Source organism: Toxorhynchites rutilus, chromosome 1 (genome assembly GCF_029784135.1).
Source record: "Toxorhynchites rutilus septentrionalis strain SRP chromosome 1, ASM2978413v1, whole genome shotgun sequence".
In the NCBI taxonomy this organism is placed as follows: Eukaryota; Metazoa; Arthropoda; class Insecta; order Diptera; family Culicidae; genus Toxorhynchites; species Toxorhynchites rutilus.
The window spans coordinates 161,777,677-161,784,792 of NC_073744.1; positions in this window are offsets into that span (position 1 = coordinate 161,777,677).

Consider the following 7,116-nt stretch of genomic DNA (forward strand, 5'->3'; position numbering starts at 1 on the left):
TTCACAGTTGGAAAATTTCTTCCCATCCAGCTTGTGACATATTGTACAGTAAATTACATTCAATGGCACGTCGCATTACCACCACTCAGTGTCGGATTGGAGGTAATTTTAACCTGTAATTGAACATTTGCGATGACAGTGGTACAGTGTCGACTTTTAATGTGGGGTCATAATTTGGACCCCGAACTCTATGTTTACAAAAATGTCCAACTAAATATGTCGCATTACAGGTCCGTCCAATTAGCTAAATGTCGAGATAAGTGCAAATTTCTGTACTTTCAATCTAGAAGCAATTTAAGAATTGGTGAAAATCAATAAGCTCAGAACAACTGCCAAATATACATACTCATCATATCCTGGCAAACAAATTATGAAAAGATCATTTTGTGTTTTATTATTATTTTGGATATTGTTTTAGAAAGCATTGAACTGTATTTCCTAAACTCTTTTGACGTAGGACTACGTCTTTCATTTCTATACAGGGGTGTAAAATCAAAGTTTCGAAACCGAAAGCGTTACGCCGGAGACCGATATTTTGAGCGTTAATAGCTCCTGAACAACTGAACGAAATGGTATGATAAACACTTCATTCGAATGATAAAATGTCTACGCGTTATATACTTGTTACTTTTTGATCCAAAAACTTGTTTCAATAGCCTTAAAATTGTTCTCGAAACAGGCTATTGAAATCACCAATCGGTACATAAGCGAGCGCCGCTCGGAAATCCACTCAGTTCTAATTGAACAGCGATTGGAGCATGTTGTCGCTGTTGTGGTGAAGCTCTTCTTTTATCATGAAAGCGCGGATGAACGGTGTCACCAAGAGCCTGTTTGTGCACCTTAGACCAGAAGGGAATCCATCAGGAGGAGAGTGATGCCACAAACGGTTCCCCGGGAAGACATCGCTACACACACACATACACGTTTTTCAACCAAGTGTAATTAGCAGGAAAGCTTCTGAAGATTATTCTTCCCCATCAGTAGGATATTTCCGTATCCAATATTGTGTGCGCACGCAATCGATTATTGCTCAGTCGCCGAAAGTTTCGAGCTCAGAGAGTTCATTCCCCTCTAGTTTGCCTTCCAAATTGCCATCGTAAACCACACCAAATGAATGCGTCTCATCACCAGAATATCGCTTAAGTATGCTTTTTGTGTGTGATTGAATCGAGCAATCACACACAAAAAGCATACTTAAGCGATATTCTGGTGATGAGACGCATTCATTTTTCGTGAGGACATCGACAAGACAACATCGTTGCCTAACGTGCTGGAGGAGGTGGACGGCGAAGGATCGACACATACACGCGCAGAATTCTTTCCGTTTGGATGTCATTCAGCATCGAGAAAGTTCCGGAAAGATCTAATCATTTCTGGAAAATAATCTGCCAGTTCCTCTGGGAATTTAAAAATACATTCATGTGAAAGAGTTTATTTTAATTTTTTCTATCCATGTAACACTGTGACCAAATATTTTTCAATCAAGTGCTATTAACAGGTGGTTATCGAGTTAGTATTAACCACTGGTGGGCTTCCAGTATCGAGGAAAATGTGGAAATATCTAATCGTTGCTGGAAAATAATCTGCCAGTTCCCCTTGGAATTGAAAATTACATTCAAGCGAAAGAGTTTATTTTAATGTTTTCTATCCATAAAATATCCATATAATACATTTGGTTTTGTGATTTATCAATCAAGTGCAGTTAGTAGGAAAGCTTCTGAAGATTATTCTTCAGAACAAGGTTTTTCGTATCCTATATTGGATGCATAAAACCTTGTGCCTCCAACGTAACGCTCTCGTTTTCGAAGTCCCCCAAATATTCATTAATTCATTAATTCAGAATGGATTTTGATTCAACTTCAAACAAATGATCTCTAAATCAACGATAGTCCTACGTCACTCTTGCGGTTATACCATAGTTATAACCCACTTCCTGTTTTTTGGAAGGTTTAATGGCCCTGAAAAGCGCCTTGTTTTATGGAATGGTTCCAATTTAGAAAACTTAGTACTCGTGGTTTTGAAAAAAAAATGGGTGGGTTATATCTATGATATAACCGCAAGGTTGACGTGGGACTATCTTAGCGTAGCAATCATTTGTTTGTATTGATTAAATTTTTGATTGAATAGAACAATTCCCGAATTCAATTGAATTCAATATATTTGCCATGTGAGTAAAAAGATTGTATTATTCCATATAAGATCTATTCATGCATTCGTTACAAGTAAATTTAATGACAGTCCTTTTACGTTTGGTATGACGCCTAGGACAAAACATGTGAACGGAAGAATTATCAAACGATTATTTTATTTCACGTTTCCTTCTGAAGTTTGCATCTCTCAAGTGTACGTATTTCTCGAACCGCGAATTTGCTTGATTTGATGAACTTCAGGCACTCAGTTTCGATTTTGACATGTACGTCGAACGCATATTGTTTAATCAACAGGCGTCATCGCAGCAATAGATTATCAACATCTTGCCCAATCATCAAATGGTTTGCGTAGGAATTCAGTGAGCAGAGGATATGAAGGCATATCCTTCAATGCAATCTTGAATAGCTGGGCCAAAGCGTAGTGTTCGTACCCACTTTTGTAATCCGTGTTAGGAAAACACTTTTAGGAGTGCAAAAAAACATGCAAGTGTAGAAGTACCCCCGGAAGACCGTATTAAAGGAAACATATTCTAGTTTGCACAAAGGCAAGCGAATACAAAAGTACCCGCAGTTTGCATTTATTTGCTGAGCCGATTTCCCCAGACATCTTGGTTTTGAAGTCTGTGTTAAGCAAACACATTTCAGTCGGTACAAAAATGCCCCCGACTTTCTCAGACACCTTGGTTCTAAAGTCGGTGTTGGGGAAGTACATTTTAGTTGGAACAAAAATACCCCCGACATTCATGTATTTGCAATGCCGATTTCCCCACGCTCCATGGATTGGTAGTCTGTGTTAGGGAAACACATTTCAGTCGGAACAAAAATGTCCCCGACTTACATGTATTTGGAATGCCAATTTCCCCACGCTCCTTGGATTTGAAGTCTGTGTTAGGGAAATACATTTCAGTCGGAACAAAAATACCCCCGACTTTCATGTATTTGCAATGCCGATCTCTCCAACGCTGCTTGGTTTTGAAGTCTGTGTTCGGGAACATACTTTCATGTATTTGCGATGCCGATTTTCCCAAGGCTGCTTGGTTTTGATGGCTGTGTTAGGGAAACCGTAGATCGGACCAATCAAAATGAGGCAGTTAGGGCGTTTAGATAACGTTCAACATTTTACAGTTATTCAATTGTTTAACTAATGAAAAATAACATTTTCTTAAGTACGATAGAAGCGTAGAAATATTCCCTATCAATTGATGCCAACATCTTTCTGATCCAGTAAGAAATGTTCGCATTATAAGCATTCGGAATCTTTCATTTTATCCTGCATGTTCCGTGTTTAGGTTTTCATTTTACCCCCCATATACTCCGGTTAGACGTATTCCAACGTCAAAACCATTTCGAACGCCCTCGATGCCGCCTTGTTCTGGATTTGCCACCAAAGCAGTTTGTATAAAGAACAATTTTTTTTCTTCTGCTACCTGATGCCGTTTTGCGATTGCGTTTGCCACTCGCCACTCGCTGCAATTGCCTGTTGTCTTGATGTCCACCGAACCGAATGTGTTCTGTTCTGAATGCGGGTTTTCTTATCGTCGCGAGCATCTTTGCCAGCTAACTCGATCACTTCGGCGGCCGAAACTATATAACGCCGGCTAGGTGGACTGGTGCACTGGGACTAACGCGCTCGGCCTAGCTACCCTTGCGGGGAACTCCAGATCAACACGGTCCCTTCACTTTTCCTCCTTTACCATGTCCAGACATGGCTGCTTGGGTTGGTTTGTTGATGTGTTGTGATGCGAACCGATGTGGTGTACGGTTTGAATGAGAATGATCGTTACGGCAGCGGAGCGGGGATTTTTAAGCTGACTGGCTAGCTCGAGAATTACGCATGTGTGAGCCAATGTTTCGTTCATTTTGTTCTTTTTCTTTTCCAATCGTGCTTCATTCTATTTCGCTGCTGCTCTGGTTGCCCGTTTTGGTCGGTACGATTTGAGGAGCACAAAATGGACCAATCAAAAATGGGCACACAGTGCATTTTGACAATGCTTAATATTTCACAATTATTCAATTATTTATCTCAAGAAAAATGAAATGTTATTCGTTATGATAGATGCGTAGATATATTTCCTATCAATTGATGCAAAAACCTTTGCGATCTATTGAGAAATGCTCGAGTTATAAGCGTTCCAAATCTTGCATTTTTTCCTACTTGTTCAGTGCCTAGATTTCCATTTCACCCCCTATATCTTCCGGTTAGACGTAGTCCTACGTCAAAAGTTTAAGACATAGGTTTCAAATCCTGTATGGATATTCGGTAATACGATACCGTACGGGTTGGGTAAAGTTTCGGTCGGTCAGGTCGAGCGTCTGTAGAATCCAGTGGGTCGGATGGCCAAACATCTAGGGCGGGTAACCCTTAGCGATGAGCGTCATCCGATTCTAGTACGTGGTGGTCGAAACCCGTAAGGGTATATCATTTGAGCTTGTATCGTGTGTGGTCGTTATCGTCGAGTATCGAATGGATATAATGCAATCCACTCGTGTGTTAATCTCATGCGAACCCAGTACTGTTAAGCCCGTCACAATTCTTCGAACCACTCACCCCTGGTCATTTTCTGGTTGGCATACCATTGAAACCTGTATTCTTCTAAGTTTGAAGATATGGATTTTGGCCGCAGGGCGAAAGCAAAATGAACCATACTTTTTGCTTTGTACAGTTATACCTTCTGGATGTGCAAATCGCAAAATGAAATGTGATATTCACCAAACGAACAGGAATACGCCACGCCACATGATGGAGGTATTTGCCTCTATTCTCCTTTGGATTTTTAATATTAGCGTTTCCTAAAAAGATCGTGGTAATGATTACTATTACTTTGTCAACAGCCCGTCGGGCCTGTCCGGTTTACTTATGATTAAATTGTTGCTAGTTTTTCCTTCTTTCAATATGACTATTTACTGCTTACATGCTCCCTTCCATCCATCGTTCACTGTGGATTTCGGGGCATATTTTCGTTTCCCAAATATGAAAAATATGCTCCTCCTGCCACTGCTGCTTGTACTTGTAAAACCAATACACCTCCTTTGTCGCACTCGTTTACATTACCTTATTATTAATAATAATCTATTCATTAGCTATTATACGAATAATTTTGTTACTTCTTACATTCAGCAACACCTATCACACACCCCACCTAGCGGCGTTTTAATGTCGGAAGGGCAGAAGTTGCTTGTTTTTTTTCATTAAGCCTTCGGTTTCGTGTCTTATAACTTTTCATACTGCATGGCTAGGATTTTTATTTGTTAAATAAAATTTAGTTTTTTATGTAATGATTGTTACCATCGATTTTGTGACGGGATGTTCGATAAATATGTATATTTGTGGTATAAACTTTCCCGCAGATAATCACCACTATAATACTTTTCACTTCCACTAAAACTTTTACCCATTCAATTTTACGCGCGTTTTTCATCGTTCATAAAATAAAAACAAAAGCTTGTAGATGATTAAAATATTAACGATTTCTAAAGTGTGTGTACTTTAAAATGCTATTTGCCATCGTAAGGCGGCTACTATTTTACACTGCTGACGGAGCGATTCTATTTAGACATGAACCTGTTTGATGGCGGGTGGTGCCCCAAACTAACCGTGTTCAATTAATTACGAAATTTTGCTTTATTATTATTATTCTGTTTTTATAGATTTTTCATCACCATATATTATACTTTGTTTTGGTACAATCGGAGGCGAGTGAATAGAAAGATTCAGTGCCTAATCACAAACGCCACTTAATGGCAAAAACGAAATGAAATGTATTTAGACGGATTCCGCGCCAACTCGACCAACATCTGACTCTTTGACCCTTTCAAAATTTAATGAAACTTTCTGGGCGTGAAGACCTTACCTAATTAAGCAACTTGGCATAATTGGTTTTCCAAAAATTTATCTAGACTAATATATGGAAGGGCTAAATATTTTTGACCATTTTTATATGTGCCCTACAACTCGTCCATACATCGCAACTTGTGCATATTTAAGGCAAAAAAGTTTTTCTAACAAATTTTTTTTCAATATTTCATTGAAATTAAGTTTATTTATTTTTTTCAGTGCAGAAAGCCAACTCAAAATAAAAAAATATAATAATAATAATAAAAATGTTTAATGAATGTTTCAGAGGTCTTTATTTCAAATCAGATGTAATAAAACTTAGGCCATTTTTTGACATTAAATTCATTTTATTCATCTGATCTTATATCATGTACAAAGAGATACAATCATCATAAATTTCTTATTTTTTCTTTTTATTTAACATTTTGGAGATTTTGGGATCATCTACGCATCTTTAAGCTGCGATTTTGTTTTCATCAACAGGAATAAAGCAATGAAATGTTCCCGATATTGTTTTAGCCTGATTGATTGATTCTCAAGCTTACTCGCCTTTTTTGTATGCTGTTCTTTGGATACGTAACAGAAATTTAATTTCGTGAAACATTTGTCGTTTTGTTGATCTGCTAAATCATAAAGCTCCAGTGCTGTTGTATTTTCGTAATCTCGGGCAAGAGTTGCTCTCTTTGCCATTCGTTTTAGAGTCCCTTCTATTGCATCGCCGGGTTCTTTCCCGTGGGAGGTTGCGAAGAAATGCCATTCTGCTTCTAGTCCGTAAACTTTTTTGAAATTACTCAGACTGGAGAAATTCTTTTTGTTTTTGTAGTGTGCTGCTGCTCCATCGGACATGAAAGTTATTTTAGCAAAATCGATTATTTTTCTGACAAATTCTATCAGTTTTACTATAAACAACTGCACTGCCACAATGTCGGGTATTAAAACTTCTGAAATAACTGAAAGCTTACGTTTTCAAGTTTACCATTTGTTTTATAGTATATTTCAAAGGGGTGAATAGTTACTTGCGAGTTATTCCAGTGATAACCCTGTGCCGCATTTTGAATTAGGAATTAAAAATCATAAATTACTGTTATTTCTCCTTGCGTCAAAGATTTTTTTTATTTCGCAAAAAGGTTC